An 18,148-nucleotide genomic window follows, 5' to 3' on the forward strand; every position below is an offset into this window, starting at 1 on the left:
TTTTGTTTTTACCTAAGTATGAAGTTAGCGTTACGTAGAAGTTTTTATGTTCTTGTTGTTGAACTTTATTTTTTTATTTTTTTAACATTTATTCACTTTTGAGAAACAGAGCATGAGCAGGGGAGGGCAGAGAGAGAGGGAGACACAGAATCCAAAGCAGCACAGAGCCTGCCGCAGGGTTTGAACCCACGCACCATGAGATCATGAAGTTGGATGCTTAACCGACTGAGCCACCTAGGTGCCCCTTTGATTTTTTATTTTTATCTTTAAAATGAGTATCAGTCCTGTCCCACCTCCTATACTAGTTTAGCTCTCCTGTAAACTTACTTAGCTAATGCAATACATAGTAACTTGGTGTTATTTCAGTTACAGTGAAATTAAAAGTGAACTTGCTCCCTTTAGGGAACTGTATGTTTATCCTGCAGTATCCCAAAGGTTCCTATGGTTGGTTACAGCCCATAATCAGTTTGAAAACTCCCATCACCTGTGTTATCTTACCACATTGGTGTTTTTTCTAGATCTGTTTTTCCTGATTGTTTTTTGTTCACATCTACTACTAAGCAAGTGTGTACATCTAGCCTTTCAGCTTTTGATGACTTGTAGCAACAGAATAAATGTCTATGGCTTCTGAGGAGTGAAAATCAAAAAGTTAATTCACACTCAATTCTATACCTGAAACTAACATTACACTGCATGTTAACTAACTGGAATTTAAATAAAAACTTGGGGGAAAATAAGTTGATTCAGAGATAGTCCTATAACCACTAGAAATAACTCTCTTTTTCTGGAACTCAGTTTCCTTTCCTATAGGGTGAAACGGATTAGACCAAGTGATTGGAAGAGACCTTCCACTGGTCACTCCACCCACCTGCAGGCCTGCTGTCATGCACACACTGTCAAAATGCACAGATGGGTCTGTTTATGTGTGAGCATGATCTTGTCTATGAAAATGGAAGTGTAAGCTCCTCAAGTTTACAAGGTCCTCAAGCTCTTCAAGATCAAGGGTCTTTCCCTCTTTGATCATTGCTGTACCCCCAGTTCCCAATGTAGTGTCTAGCATATAATGAGTACTCAAGAAATATTTGTTGAATAAATGAATCAATCCCATTCTGTCTTTCTTATCATTTGTTCCCTTGTACTGATTATCTATTTATTTTTATTTTATTATTATTATTACTTTAAAGCAAGCTCTGTGCCCAACATAGGTTTAAACTTAAGACCCTGGGATCAAAAGTTGTATGTGCACAGACCAAGCCAGCAAGGAACCCCTCCTTGTACTAATTTTTAAAAAGTTTTTGTTTTAGAATAGTTTTTATTTTTTTTTAACTCTATTTATTTTGAGAAAGACAGAGAGAGAGAAAGACAGAGAGAGTGCAAGTGGGGAAGGGGCAGAGAGAGAGAGGGGGAGAGGGAGAGAGAGAGAGAGAGAGAGTTCAGACTCCAATGTGGGGCTCAAATTCATGAACGGGGAGACATGACCTGAGCCCTAAAGTTGGATGCTTAACCAACTGAGCCACCCGGGTGGTGGATTTACAGAAAAGTCAATAATACAGAGAGTTCCTATTAACTCTACACCCAGATTTCCCTATTGTTAACATCTTTTATTAGTATGGTATAAATGTCACAGTTAATGAGCCAATACTGATACATTATGATTAACTAAAGCCCACACTTTATTCAGATTAACTTAGTTTTTACCTACTGGCCATTTTCTGTTGCAAGATCCCATCCAGGATACCATGTTACTTTTAGTCACCACGTATTTCCTTAGACTCCTCTTGGTGAAGCTTTCTCAGATTTTCCTTATTTTAATATATTTTTTAAATTTATTTCTAGGAGAGAGAGAGACAGCATGAGCAGGGGAGGGTCAGAGAGAGGGGGAGATACAGACTCTGAAACAGGCTCCAGGCTCTGGGCTGGCAGTCAGGGCAGAGCCCGACGCGGGGCTCGAACCCACGAACCATGAGATCATGACCTAAGCGAAAGTCGGACGCTTAACCAACTAAGCCACCCAGGCGCCCCAGATTTTCCTTATTTTAATGACCTTGATAATTTTGGAGGGTACTGATCCCTCAATAGGGATTTGTCTGATGTTTTTCTCACCATTAGGTTGGGATTATGGGTTCTTGAAGGATGGCCACAGAAGTGAAGTAACATTCTCTTCGTATCATACATATATATCCAGGGTGTGTATATCCTATCAACATGACTTAAAACTGTTGATGTTGACCTTGGTTGTGTGGCTGAGGTGGTGTTTGTCAGGTTTCTCTGATGTAAAGTTACTCTTTTGTACCCCCTTTCCATGCCGTCCTCTTTAGAAAGTCGTCACCATGTGTAGCCCACACTTAAGGAGTGGGGAGTTATGTGGAGCCTGAGGGGTTCCATCAGTTAAATGTCCTACTTTGGCTCAGGTCATAATCTCACAGTTAGTGAGTTTGAGCCCCACATCGGGCTCTGCTGACAGCTCAGAGCCTGGAGCCTGCTTGGGATTCTGTCTACCTCTCTCTCTGCCCTTCCCCAACTCGCACTCTGTCTCTCTCTCAAAAATAAATAAATCTTAAAAAAAAAAAAAAAAAAAGAGTGAGGAGTTACATTTAACCTTCCTGAGGGCAGAGTAGCTATATAATTTACTGGACATTCTTCTGCAAGAGATGTTTGTCTCTTTCTGCCTATTTACTTATTTTCTACTTGTTTCTTTATATGTGGTAATTCTTCTCCAAAAGGCTAGAAGCTTCTTGAAGGTAGAGACTATTCCATATGCTCCTCTGTATTTCCAGAGACTTGCACAGTGCTTTGGAGTAGAGGCAGATGCTCAGTCACCAGTATAAAAGGTGGTTCAAAAAAAATAAAAAAATAAAAAATAAATAAAAGATGGTTCATAGATTCTAGTCCTGACAGCTCTCTGATGATGACTTACTCTTTTTTTTCACTGAAAGATTTGGGCCAGAAAATTGCCTGTTTGGCTTTTGGCAAAGGTGTAATAAAAATGCAACTTCTAATAGTAATCTTGTCACTGTGTTAAGCTCTTTATATGTGTTCCCATAGAATCTTTGCAATATACCTGCAAGGTGGTTATCATCCTGATTTTATAAATGAAGAAACTTATGTCCAGATTGATTAGAAGATGTGTCCCAAATCACACAGTTAGAAAGCAGAGCCAGGTTCCAAATCTAGTTTTCTAAAGCCCATACTCTTAACCACCAGGTTATACTGTGTTTTCCCTCATAATCGCCAAATAAAGCCAAGGAGGTAATGGAAGTGACAAGAGCTAGAGGAATATGCAAAAAGAAGAAATAAATTCCTGAGTGGGGGTGACTGGTATGTGGCCTCTGAGATCTGTTGTGAAATTTGTGCATCCTCAAGAAAAGCACATCATCCATAGGTTAGCATAACATAATTATAAAATATTGTTATGTATTTCAAACACAAACACAGCAAGTTTTGCTCATATTGTTTTTTTTTTCTTTTTTAATGTTTATTTGTTTTTGAGAGAGGGAGACAGAGCACAAATAGCGTGGAGGGGCAGAGAGAGAGGGAGACACAGAATTCAAAGCAGGCTCCAGGCTCCAAGCTGTAAGCACAGAGCCTGACGTGGGGCCCCAACTCTTGGACTGTGAGATCATGACCTGAGCCAAAGTCAGATGCTCAACTGATTGATCCACGCAGGTGTCCCACTCATATCCAGGTCAAACAATAATTTCTAAAATATATCTATATGGAGCAAAAGCCTAATGTGATTCAATTAATTTTTAAGGTAGATGGGCATTAGTGATGATCTCAAAACCTTTCCTCCAAAGGTCCATTTTAAAACCATATACATATAGTGGGACTATTCATTTTATTCTTCCCCAGGAAATGTGGTTGATTTGCAGTGGGTGGTCAAATGATAGTGACAGCAATGGTTATTTGAAATCGTTGATCCAATAGCATTTTTCAGCCATTAGATCTGAAATAAAATATCTCTACATGTGGTTCTGGGGAATTATAAATTGACACTGTTGCTAAAATGTGAAGCTCATGTAACATCTTCTACTAGAACAAAGCTGAAAACAAAATGTTTCCAAGTAATTATGTCAAGCAAAAACCAATTTTTTTCATTGTACATCAATTTTTATTTTATTTTTAGCATGGTATTTATTTATTGGTAGGATTATATACTTTTAAAAAAAGTTTTAATTTTAATCAACTGGTGCCTATCACAAGTGCGCTTCTTAATCCCCACCACCTATTTCATCCATCCGCCTACCCACCTCCCCTCTGGTAACCATCAGTTTAGGAGTCTGTTCTTGATTTGTCTCTTTCTCCTCTTTCTCTGTCTCCTCCCTCTCTCTCTCTCTCTCTTATGCTCCTTTGATTTGTTTCTTAAATTCCACATATGAGTGAAATCATATGGTATTTGTCTTTCTTTCACTGACTTATTTCACTTATCATTATACTCTAGCTCCATCCATGTCATTGCAAATGGCAAAATTTCACTTTTTGATGGCCAAGTAGTATTCCATTGTATATAGATACCACCTCTTCTTTATCCATTCATCAGTAGATGGACATTTGGACTCTTCCATAATTTAGCTACTGTAAACAGTGCTGCTGTAAACATCAGGGTGCATATATACCTTCAAATTAGTGTTTTTGTATCCTGTGGGTAAATCCTAGTAGTGCAATTGCTAGATCACAGTGTAGTTCTATTTTTTGATTTTTAAAAAAATTTAAACATTTTTATTCATTTGTGAGAGACAGAGCATGAGTGGAAGAGGCACAGAGACAGAGGGAGACACAGAATCTGAAGCAGGCTCTAGGCTCTGAGCTGTCAGCATAGAGCCTGATGTGGGGCTTGAACCTGTGAACTGTGAGATCATGACCTGAGCCAAAATTGGACACTTAACAGACTGAACCACCCAGGCACTATCTATTTTTTAATTTTTGAGGAACCTTCATACTGTTTTCCTGAGTGGCTGTATCAGTTTGCATTCCCACCAACAGTGTGAGAGGATTCCCCTTTCTCCACATCTTTGTCAACACTTGTTTCTTGTGTTGTTAGTTTTAGCCATTCTGACAGTTGTGAGGTGGTACCTCATCATGGTTTTGATTTGTATTTCCTTGATGATGAATGATGTTGAGCATCTTTTCATGTGTTTGTTGGCCATCTTCTTCTTTGTCTTCTTTGGAGAAATGTCTGTTCATGTCTTCTGCCCATTTTTTAACTGCATTATTTGTTTTTTTGTGTTTATGTGTTGAGTTGTCTAAGTTTTTAATATTTTGAATACTAATCCTTTGTTGGATATGTCATTTGAAAATATCTTCTCCCATTCTATTGATTGCCTTTTAGTTTTGTTGACTGTTTCCTTTGATGTGCAGAAGCTTTTTATTTTCATGTAATTCCAATAGTTTATTTTTGCTTTTACTTCCCTTGCCTCAGGGGACCTATCTAGAAAAGTTGCTATGGCCAATGTCAAAGAAGTTACTGCCTATGTTTTCTTCTAGGATTATTATGGTTTCAGGTCTCACATTTAGGTCTTTCATCCATTTTGAATTTATTTTTGTGTATGGTAAAAGAAGGTGATCCAGTTTTATTCTTGGGCATATTTCTGTTCAGTTTTCCAAACACCATTTGTTGAAAACACTGTTTTTATACCATTAGATACTCTTTCCTCCTTTTTTAAAGATTAGTTCACTATACAGTTATAGGTTTATTTCTGGATTTTCTATTCTTTTCCATAGATCTATGTATCTTTTTAGTGTCAGTACTATACTGTTGCACCAGTTATATTACAGCTTTGTAATATAACTTGAAGTCCAGAATTGTGATGCCTCCAGCTTTCCTTTTTCAAAATTGCTTTGGCTATTCAGGGTCTTTTGTAGTTCCATACAAATTTTAGGATTTTTGGTCCTAGTGCTGTGGGAAATGCTGTTGATATTTTGATAGATATTGCATTAAATGTGTAGATTGCTTTGGGTAGTACAGGCCTTTTCACAGTATTTATTCTACCAATCCATGAACATGGAAATGTTTTTCCATTTCTTTGTGTCCTCCTCAGTTTCGTCCACAAGTATTCTATAGTTTTCAGAGTATAGATCTTTTACCTTTTTGGTTAGGTTTATTGCTAGGTATCTTATGATTTTGATGCAATCCTAAATGGGATTGATACCTTGATTTCTTTCTGCTGCTTCATTACTGGTGTATAGAAATGTAACATATTTCTGTACATTGATTTTACATCCTGTGACACTTTACTGAAATCATGTATCTGTTCTAGCAATTTTTTGGTGGAGTCTTTGGGATTTTATTTTTCTTTCTTTTTTTTTAAATTTATTTCTGAGAGAGAGAGACAGTGTGAGCAGGGGAGGGTCACAGAGAGAGGGAGACACAGAATCTGAAACAGGCTCCAGGCTCTGAGCTAGTTGTCAGCACAGAGCCCAACGCGGGGCTTGAACCCACGAACTGTGAGATCATGACTTGAGCCGAAGTTGTATGCTTAACCGACTGAGCCAACCAGGCATCCCGGGATTTTCTATATAGAGTCATGTCATTTGCAAATAGTGAAAGTTTGACTTGCTCCTTGCTGATTTGGATACCTCGCCCCTGACTGCAAAGTCTCTTAAGTTTTTCCCCATTGAGGATAATATTAACTGTTGGTTTTTTATATATCGTCTTTTTGATCTTGAGGTATGTTCCCTCTATACTTTGTTGAGGGTTTTTAATCATGAATGGATGTTGTTCTTTGTTAAGTGCTTTTTCTGTATCTATTGAGAGGATCATATGGTTCTTATTCCTTTCTTTTATTAATGTAGTGTATCATGTTGGCTGATTTGCGAATAATGAACCACTCTTGCAGCCCAGGAATAAGTCCCATTTGAGTGTGGTGAATGATTCTTTTAATTTACTTATGGATTCAATTTGCTAGTAACTTGTTGAGAATTTTTGCATCCATGTTCATCAGGGATAGTGGCCTATAATTCTATTTTTTTTAGTGGAGACTTGGTCCACTTTCGGAATCAGGGTAACACTGGCCTCACAGAATGAGTGTGGAAGTTTTCCTTCCATTTCTATTTTATAAAATTGTATATTAAAAAACAGGTATTAACTCTTTTTTAAAAGTTTGGTAGAACTTACTTGTGAAACCATCTGGTCCTGGATTTTTGTTTGTTGGGAGATTTTTGATTGCTAATTCAGTTTCTTGGCTGAAAGAGACTAGTTATCAGTCTGTTGAAGTTTTCTATTTCTTCCTGTTTCAGTTTTGGTGGTTTATATGTTTCTAAGAGTTTATCCATTTCTTCCAGATTGTCTAATTTGTTGACATATAATTTTTCATAATATTATTTTATAATTGTATATCTGTGGGGTTGGATGTTATTTCTCCTCTCTCATTCATGACTTTTAAAATTTGGGGTCCTTTCTCTTTTTTTCTTGATGAATCTGGCTGGAGGCTTATCAATTTTATTGATTTTTTTTCGAAGAACCACTTCCTGGTTTCATTGGTCTGTTCTATTGTTTTTTTTTTAAATTTCTATATCATTTATTTCTGCTCTAATCTTGATTATTTCCTTCCTTCTGTTGTCTTTAGTCTTCATTTGTTGTTCATTTCCTGGCTCCTTTAGATGTACAGTTACATTACTTATTTGAGATTTTTCTTGCTTCTCGAGGTAAACCTGTATTGCTATAAATTTCCCTCTTAGAACTGCTTTTGATGAGTCACAAAGAATTTGAATTATTGTGTTTTCATTTTCATTTATTTCAATGTACTTTTTAATTTCTTCTTTGATATCCTGGCTGGCCCCTTTATTGTTTAGTAGCATGTTATTTAACCTTGATGTAGTTGTGGTCTTTCCAGATTTTTCTTCTGGTTGACTTCTAGTTTCAGAGCATTGAAATCAGAAAAGATGCATGGTATGATTTTGATATTTTTAAGTTTTTGAGGCTTCTTTTGTGATAATAGGTGATTTATTCTGGAGAATGCTCCATGTGCATTTGAAAAGACTGTGTATTCTGCTGTTTTACCATGGAATGTTCTTAGTATGTCCATTAAATTCCTTTGGTCCAGTTTGTCATTCAAAGCCATTGTTTTCTTGCTGATTTTCTGCTAAGATGTCCATTGATATAAGTATATAAGTGTGGGGGGATGTTAAAGTCCCCTACTATTATTATATTATTATAAATTAGTTCATTTTTGTTTGTTATTAACTATTTTATGTATCTGGGTGCTCCTATACTGGGTACACAAATATTTATAATTGTTATATCTTCTTCTTGGATTGTCCCCCTTATGATGATATAGAGCCCATTTTTGTCTCTTGTTACAGTGTTTGTTTGAAAGTCTAGTTTGTCCAATAAAAGTATTGCTACTTCAGCTTTCTTTTGACATCCATTTTCTTGAGTAATGTTTCTTCATCCCCTCACTTTCAATCTGCTGATGTCTTTAGGTCTGTTAAGAGTTTCTTATAGGCAGCATATAGTTGGATCTTATTTGTTTGTTTCTTTGATTTTTTAATCCATTCTGATACCCTGTGTCTTTTGATTTGGAGTGTTTAGTCCATTTACATTCAATGTAATTACTGATAAATATGTATTTATTCCCATTTTGTTACTTGTTTTGTTGTTATTTTTGTGATTCTTCTCTGATCCTTTTTCTGTCTTTTTCTCTTTCATGATTTTCTGGTTTTCTTTAGTGATATATTTGGATTTATTTCTGTTTATTCTTTCATGTAAGTATTGTGGTTACCATTAGATCTGTATATAACATCTTCTGCATATAGCAGTCTATATTAGTTGATGGTCATTTAAGTTTGAACCCACTGTTTACTCCTCACCATGTTTTAGAGGTATGGCGTCATATTTAACGTGAGTTAATATTTAAATGTGAGTTCCTTGAGTGATTTTTTACAGATATATTCATTTTTATTCCTTTTTTGTTTCCCATCTTCATACTGCCATTTTTTGGTCTTTCTTTTCCACTCAAAGAGTCTTTTCTTTCTCTCTTCTTTCCTTCCTGCCTGCCTGCCTTCCTGCCTGCCTGCCCCCCTCTCTCTCTCTCTCTTTCTTCCTTTCTTTCTTTCGTTTTTCTTTCTTTCTTCTTTCTTTTGATAGGAGGCAGTGAGTGAAGGGGCAGAGGGAGAGGGAGAGAAAGAATCTTAAGCAGATTCCATACTTAATGTGTATCCCAGTGTAAGGCTCCATCTCATGACCATGAAATCATGACCTGAGCTGAAAGCAAGAGTCAGACACTTAACCAACTGAGGCACCCAGGTGCCCCAAAAGAATCCTTTTTAATATTTCATGCAGGACTGGTTTAGTGGTTATGAACTCTTCTAGTGTTCGTTTGTCTGGGAAACTCTTTTTCTCCACTTTTATTTTGAATGATAGCCTTGCTGGATAGAGTATTCTTGGCTTCTTGGCTGCAAATTTTTCTAATTCAGCACTTTAGAGTATATCATGACACTCCATTCTTGCTTGGAAAGTTTCTTCTGATAAATCTGCTGATAGCCGCATGGAGTTTCCTTTGTATGTAACTGTCTTCTTTTGTCTTGATACTTTCATTTTTTTTTTCTTTGTCACTATAGTTTTCCAATTTTAATTGCAAAATATCTTGGTGTGGCTTGGCTTTTATTGATTTTGATGGGAGTTTTCAGTGCCTCCTGGATCTGGATATGTGCCTCCTCTCCCAGATTAGGGAAGTATTCAGCTACTATTTTTTCAAATAAAGTCTCTGTTGCCTTTTCTCTCTTTTCTTTTGGGACTCATAATAATATGAATGTTATTATATTTGATGGAAACACTGAGGGCTCTAAGTCTCTTCTCATGTTGCATAATTCTTTTTCTCTCTCTTTTGGTCAGCTTGATTACTTTCCATTACTCTATCTTCTAGATCATTAGTTCATTCCTCTGCTTCTTCCAGTCTGCTTTTCATTCCATCAGGACTATTTCTCATTTTGTTTATTGAGTCCTTTATCTCTGCTGTGTTATTCTTTATTTCTGTGTAAAATTCTCACTGATGTCCTCCACTCTTTTCTCAAGTCCAGTGAGTATCCTTATGATTACTACTTTAAATTCTTCATCAGCCATGTTATTTACATCTCTTTAGCGTAGACTTTTGGCTGTGGCCTTGTTCTTTTCTTTCATTTGGGACAAATTCCCCTGTCTTCTCATTTTGTTTAAGTTTCTGTGCCTGTTTCTGTTTTAGGAAAGTCAGCTATGTATCTTGTTACTGAGTATAACGGCTTAATGAAGAAGAGGTCCTGAAGTGCCCTGAAGTATGGTGTCCTCTATTCCTCAGGGCCTGGGGCTTCTGGGAATGTCTCCAATCTGTGCTGCATATTCTCTGCTGTTGTGTCCTGTCTGCTTTACCCTTGAGGCCAGTCATCTGCAGAGACTCTCTTTGCCTATTGTGGGCAGTGTTTAGTCCCGGGCCTGAATGTGGCACATTTTAACTAGGTATGCCTGGGTCTACTTGTGAAATGAAGCCTGTTGCCACCAGAGCCAGAAATGAGACTCTGTAAAGTTCCCCATTGGAAGATGTGGTTAAGCAGAGGTTTGGGCCCGTCTTCTGGGGAAGGAGGTCTGGTGTACTGGGACTGAGGCAAGGATGACTGGGAGGGCCAGTTCCACTGTAGTGCAGGGGGCAGGGTCTGGTGTAAGCAACTTAGGTACAAGTGTCCAGTGTCAGTGTTGCACTTTTCCCTACAGATGGCCCTGTGTTTGTGCTGAGGGGCGGGGGAGGGAAATAGCACTGTCCATTTCCTTTGTTCCCAGAAAGGTCTCTTCACGAACACTGCCTGTCTGTGACAGCTCCAAGAAGAGGAAATAACCTCCCCTCTGTCTACACCAGGCACTCTTCAGATTGCTGTTTCCATGCTGTATGTCCACAGGCTGATTGCCCTGTCTTCTCTTCAAGAGCTTCCCCAATACCTTTAGGCTTTCCCAGAGCCAAGCCCATTGACTTTTAGAAATCCAGGCTGAAACCTAGCTGGTTGCAAGATCACAAAATTAGCCCTTCTTGTTTTCCAAACGAGTTGCTCTGGGAAGTTGCCTTCTCCATGCACTCCCCTGTGTGCTAGTTTCTCATCCTTTTCTGCAACCATGGCTCCCACCCCACAGCAGTAGCCAGGATCTGCTTCTCTCCCAAACATGGCTCCACACTTCCTACCTTTTTTTTTTTTTTTTTTTTATGTTTTATTTATTTTTGAGAGAGGGATAGAGACAGCATGAGCAGTGGTGGGTCAGAGAGAGAGGGAGACACACAATCCAAAGACAGGCTCCAAAGACAGGCTCCAGGCTCTGAGCTAGCTGTCAGCACAGAGCCTGACTCAGGGCTTGAACCCACAAACTGTGAGATCATGACCTGAGCTGGAGTTGGACACTTAGCCAACAGAGCCACCCAGGCACCCCATTTCCTACCTTCTTTGATGTGGCCTTTTCTCTACCTTTAGTTCTGCCAGTCTTCAGATCAATTTCTGGGGTATTTAGGATTATTTGATAGTTACCTAACTATATTTGTGGAATGAGGTGAACCCAGGGTCCTTTTATTCTGCTGCCATCTTCCTCTTATTCATTCACATTAATTTTAAAAACTCAAGCATGAGAGACAGCTCTTTGAAATATGGCATATATGAATTGAAGTATTTAATAAGACTTAATTCAACCCTTAGTTTTACTGCTCTGCTATGGTAGTGTTTTTATGTTACAGAATAATTGTTGAAGACATTTTAATATTTTGCAAATCTAGGCTGCAATAAAATATAAGACTTATTATTATTCATGTAATTTTATATAAGTAAAAATTGCTTCTAGGAAACTATCCTGATTGTAAGATGCATACTAATTTGAAAGGTGTTAAAATGTGGATAAAATGTGCATCAATGACATAAATTATTACTAATTTTAAATGATATGATTTTACAATAAGTGACTCATAAATATAAAAAATATTTAAACCATGTCAAAGGAAAAGGGAGCACTTTAAAAAATGGAGAATACTTGAATTTACCTTTGAATTTCCTGGAAGGCTAGAAAAAAGACACACACACACACACACACACACACACACACAATATACTATTTATTGAATGATCAAAAGGATTTTTCTTCCTCAAAACAAACTTATTTTAAATGTTTTTTATAGTTTATTTATTTTTGAGAGAGAGAGAGACTGAGCACAAGTGGGAGAGGGGCGGAGAGAGAGGGAGACACAGAATCTGAAACAGGCTCCAGGCTCTGAGCTGTCAGCACAGAGCCCGACACATGGCTCGAACCCACAAACCACAAGATCATGACCTGAGCTGAAGTCGGACACTTAACCGACTGAGCCACCCAGGCGCCCCAAAACTTCTTTTTTATAGAACTGAGTTATTAAAAAATGCTGATTTGAAACATATATAAAAAGCTGTAGGCAATGTAAGACCATGTCTTCAACAACAGTTTTAAAGAATATATAGAAATGCTTTCACTTGACAATTTCTTCAAGCTTTGAGAGCAGAAAGCATGAGTGAAGATTTGGCCAATATCTTTAGAAATTTTAAAATAAAATTATTTATATTCCTTAACCAACATTTCACACTAAAGAACATCTTTAATAGGAATGCTGCACCAAGTATGACAAATGTAGCAGCGAGATATGCTGAGCTTTATATTATCCTGAAAAGCCACAATTATTTGAAATTTAATTGGTACTGAAAATCATTTTCATGGATGGCAGAAGAAAAGTACACATTTTAGCTGTTTTTAGATGGAGCTATTTAAGATCAACAGTATTATAATTGTAATAAAAGCTGTTACATGACCAAAGCTAATTCAGATTATGCATTAAGCCCATGAGCTGCGTTTTGTGTTTTATATATCTTTCTTTTTTTAAAAAGATACTTGTTATGGAAATTTTCAAACATGTGCAAAAAGTAGACACAATATTATAGTGTACACTTTATCTATTGCCACGTTTGAACAATGATCAATTCGCGGCCATTTTGGTTTCTTTCATGCCTTTATTTTGAAGGAGCCTTAGATATTATAATATCTAATCTCTAAAGATCTTTCTCCAAGATAAGGACTCTTTTTTAAAAATATAACTACGTTAGTTATATGTCATACCTAAAAACTTATTAATTCCTTGATATCATAGCCACTTAGGATGTACTTCGCTTCAATTGTCTCATTAATTGTGTTCATAAATGGATTGTTTGCTGAATCAAGATCAAAGAGACAAGAGACAAGTATGGCTGGGTGTCTGTTTATGTGCTTCTCAATCTCTGAACAGTCATGTTGTCAAAAATATGAACTGAGTGCCTACAGCAACAGGTGCCATACTGACTGCTGGGGAAACAAAGATGAATGCAACAAAATTCTGCAAAGAATACATTATCAGCTGCATGGGAGGGAGTAAGTCCTCATTCCTGGGAATTACTTTCATATTGAATCTAAATTCCTTACCTACAGCCTATTGTGTCTTTTTATCTATCTATCTATCTATCTATCTATCTATCTATCTATCTATTTTTGAGAGAGCGTGAGCATGATTGGGGGAAGGGCAAGAGAAGAAGATAGAGGGTCTGAAGCAGTGAGCATAGAACCCGATGTGGGGCCTGAACTCATGACCTGAACTGAAATCAAGATTTGGCATCATAACTGACTGAGCCGCCCAGGTGCCCCCTTATTTCTTCTTTTTGTTTTTAGTGGACAAGGAGCAGTATCACTGTGGACTGTTATTACTGTATCTATTTTTGATTTTGGAAGGGGGTGAGGTTTCTTTGTTGTCTTTACTTTGTTGTTTTTTTTTGTTTTTGTTTGTTCTTACTTTTCTGTCTTTCTGTAAACTGCCCTCCTCCCAGGTATCTGCTGAGTATGTATGCTGTGTAACTGTGTAACTATAACACACTCCTTTACACAGTTAATGTGGAACACATAAGATGTGTATCTACCTAGGGAGATTAACCCCAAATAGCTGATTTGACAAAACAATCCTTGAACTTGTAAGTTTTTCCTTAGAAACAGTGTAGTTTGAGTTAAAATTAAAAAGAGATGCTCTATAGTGTTCAGAGTATAAATAACATCATTGTAATGTTTTAAAGTATTTTCATGTCTATTATTTCTTTATCCTTTCTATAATCCTGTGAGTTATAAGGACAAGTATGATTCTCTTTATTTGGCAGGTGAAAAAATGCAGCACGAAGAAATTATGCTGTGTAAAGAATACATACAAAGATAGAATGGAGACAAGCTGAGAGACTGGTTATCTAGACTTATTCTGTGTTCCTCTGCTGGTTTCTGATGCTTTTATGAAATCATGTAACACTGGCTGTAGTTTGATAGAAAAGGAAGTGAATGACATGTCCAATATGTGATATTGGTCAATTTGACCTTCTGGTTCACTCCCCTTCTCAAAGATCACTGATAAAACCCTTCCTACATGGGCAGCAGACCTTCCCAGATGACCCCACTGATTGACCAAGGACAGACAACCTGAACAGTGGGCTCTTTCTCCCAGAAATTTGCATCTGGCTTATAGAAACTGCTTAGTGTTGTAGCTCTTGAATAAGGAGTATATGAAGCCAAAGCTGACCCATGGACAAGTTAAGCCAGGAAAGTTGGTCATGACAGAGAAGAGTGAAGCAAATGGGCATTTACTTCCTGGTCAAGTGAATTCCTTCCTTTTTTTTTTTTAAATTGTTTTAAAGTAATCTCTACACCCAATGTGGAGCTCAAACCCACAACCCTGAGATCAAGTGTCACATGCTCCACGCACTGAGCTAGCTACATGCACCTATTTCCTTTCGAGGCCAGTTGTACTTCCTGGCAGAAATATTTGGTATTCATCCAAGAAATACCCTTTTTCTCAAGTATTTGAGTGGATTTCAATTCCTTACAATTAAATGAGCCCCAAAATGCAATAACATGCTTTATTTAGGCAAAAGGAAATCATCTTGAGAGCTTAGTCATGGGGCCTTTACTGTTTTTGTAAGCAGAGATGGAGTCCATGTCAATGTTTTCACCTTTCCAGGGGTAGATGGAGTGTTCGTGGATTTCCTGTGGAAAAGTAAGAAGTGGAACTTTCAGTGCTTCTCCAGTTGACTTCGGATCTGTAGGGAAGGACTGTGCCACGATTCTCACTTCTGGGGGCTGCAAAGCAGCCTTGAAGCCAGTGGTGCTCTGCTCTGGGTGCCCCTAGGGGTTAGTAGACTTCCTCCTGAACAGGCTCACACCTTGAGATTTCTGTTGTGTAGAGTTCTCGCCAGCTCCTTCCTCACTCCTACTCCCTGCCATCTGGGATCCTAAAAACCTAAGAATTCAACATTTCTTCATAGGTTTTTATTTCCTTAACAACAACAACAACAACTTTGCAATGCATTGCCACTCACTAAGCATTTATTGTGTTAATATAATGGACATTGTGGTTGTCTATGTGATGTTCCTATCACCTTTCCCCAAGTATAACACCTCTCTAATTAGTCTTTTCAGTTTTACACATCAGTGCATGGCATTCACCTGTCTACAATGGCTACTTCAAGAGTCTCCAAAGCTGAGACTCTTGTTCACTGTGAGATGTCATGTTGTCTCTTCCCTGGATATTAAGGAGGAAGTGTGTTGCCTGGTAGCTGCTTGGCAAGCTATCTTTCAACAGTGGGAGAAGCCAGCCAGAGGAAGAGGCAACATAGGGAGTAAGGCAGAGCCAGGAAAACTGCAGAGAAGTCTAACCAGATCTTATGTGAACAATACCTGAGGTTTACATTTCCTATAGACTATTTATTACAGGTGCCGATGAATTCCCATTATTATTGAAGCCAGTTTGAGTTCAATTTTCCATTATTTTCAGCATAAGATATTCTGATGGATACAGAGCTTTTAAATTCATTTACTTCTCTTAAACTTTGGATTACTGATTTCACATTCAAATATTAGCACCTTCAGGGGGGACACCTGTGTGGCTCAGTTGGTTAAATGTCTGACTTCGGTTCAGGTCATGATCTCGCAGTTCATGGATTAGAGCCTTGCATGGGGCTCTGTGCTGACAGCTCAGAGCCTGGAGCCTGCTTCAGATTCTGTGTCTCCCTCTCTCTCTCTGCCCCTCCCCCATTCACACTCTGTCTCTGTCTCTCTCAAAAATAAATAAACATTAAAAAAATGAAATATTAGCACCTTCATGGGACGGACACAGCACTACATACTTCCCACATATTTTTTGCCTTCACAACAACCTTATGAGACAGATAATAGTATTATTGAGTTTCTACTTTTCAGATGAAGATTCTTGGGTTCTGAGGGAGTGTGACTTCTCTAAAGACACAAAACTTACAAGCAACAGGAGAGTCTGAATATAAGCCTATTGCAAATACCATATTGCATCTATTTATTATGGAAAAGGAATTAAAGATAAAATTCAGCTTTGTAGAGGATGGCAGTAATCACTCATATTTGTGAAATACTTTCTATATTTCCACAGCATATTTGACCCTGTGTTACCGCCATGTTGACAAGTAAAAACAGTGGTTGCTGACTGATATAGAGACACAGATACTCCCTAGGAAATAAGTCAAGGTGTATTTATCTAACCAGAGCAGAGAGAAGAAAGTGCTGCACAGTAAAAAGATCAACAACGTTCTCAAATCATAGACACCATGTGTAAGCCTCTGGCTCTTCCAGAGAGGGCTTCACTGTCATTGTCTATAATTAAGGCTGAATGACTGAGGTGCACATTGGACATGTAGGAGGTGTCATTGGGGAATAGGCAGAACCAATCCTCCCACCCACCCAAACCCAGCTGGATCTTTATGATCAGATCATCAATCTCAGTGTTATGCAAAATGACCACAGAAACTGGCATAAGATAAGCATCAACATACCTTCTTCTTTTTTCTTTCTAGTTTTAAAAATATGGAACATTTTACAAATTTACATGTCTTCCTTGCACTGAGGCCATGCTAATCTCTGAATGATTCCAATTTTAGTATATGTGCTGCTGAAGCAAGCACCACAGCCTCTTTAACACATTGATTCTCTCTAGGCTAGCACAGTCTGGTCCAAGATCTTTCTGGCCTTATAGCTGCAGAATTAGAGCAAGAGTCAGAAACCCTGATGTCTCTGAGAATCTTAGAAACCCTCAGACTAGCTATAAGTCTATCAGAATGATGATTATAATTTTACAGATGTAGATGGGTAAGTTAAGATAATTAAGTTGGGGGAGGTTAAAATTATGTGGTCTCCAAGTGCATTAGATGATAACAAAACTGAATGAAAACTGAGGTATTTTGACTGGCTCTTCAATCCTTGTTTAACTAGAATGCATTACCCTTTCACCTACAGGAAGTTACCTAAGCTAATTTTGTTGCAAGTGAAGCCTAGAATAAAAATTAAGAACATCATTGGAGGGCCAGGCTGTGCCTTTAGGTATAAAAGCCAAAAAGATTAAGCCTGAATGTGTTTGTAGTAATTAATATTGAAGAGCTGGTAATGAGAGTAGACGCACAGTTTAATCAGACTGTCTGGTGGTAAGCTGGAACAGACATGCTATGACCCCACCTGTGACAATAATGTGGAAAAGTCATGGCTTCTTGGTCATGTAAGTGACTGTCAATCCCCAGGATAATGCTGATTTCTCAGCATGGCGAGGGGTTTCAGGGCCATAAGGTTTCCATAGCTTTCTCCTGTGTATTTAGATTGGTGTGATAAAGTGGGTAACAGCCTCTTTTCTCATTGCTAATGTCCCATTTTAGTGCACTGGTAATGACCTGTTGAAGTCTTCTACCACCATAAATTCTAAATGCTCTTGGCTAACTTAACTGTATTGGAAAGAATAATGGATACTTTGAGTTCCCATGTCTCACTTTCACTCAAATATTTATTGACTGCATTTTGTGTGTTGGCCAGTGTGCTAGTTCCTGAGTAGGGCATAAAGAGCAAACAGCTGTGGTCTGCGCTGCTGAAGCTTGCAGGTTAGTGAGGAAGGTAGCATCACGTGTGTAGTTACAAAACATGATGGATGAAATTGAAATGACCTGAGCGCTATGAAGACCTATACCAGAGGATCACATTTGGGACTGGGGTACTGAGGAAGTGATTCTTTTTTAAAAAGTCTTTTTTAAGTTTGTTTGTTTATTTATTCATTTTGAGAGAGAGCGCGCGTGCTTGCGCGTGAACACAGTAGGGGAGGAGCATAGAGAAGGAGAC

The 18,148-nt window shown here is 38.0% G+C and overlaps 1 non-coding gene across 1 annotated transcript; it reads right to left on the minus strand.

The window, feature by feature from the left end:
* Positions 1–16,849: 16,849 nt before the first annotated feature.
* On the minus strand, positions 16,850–16,953 carry LOC120241803. Its single transcript, XR_005530955.1, has one exon. It is a non-coding gene; the product is annotated as a U6 spliceosomal RNA (small nuclear RNA).
* Between the last annotated feature and the right edge of the window lie 1,195 nt (positions 16,954–18,148).

This window comes from Hyaena hyaena, unplaced genomic scaffold, assembly GCF_003009895.1.
Source record: "Hyaena hyaena isolate Hyena2069 unplaced genomic scaffold, ASM300989v1 scaffold_291, whole genome shotgun sequence".
Taxonomy (NCBI): Eukaryota; Metazoa; Chordata; class Mammalia; order Carnivora; family Hyaenidae; genus Hyaena; species Hyaena hyaena.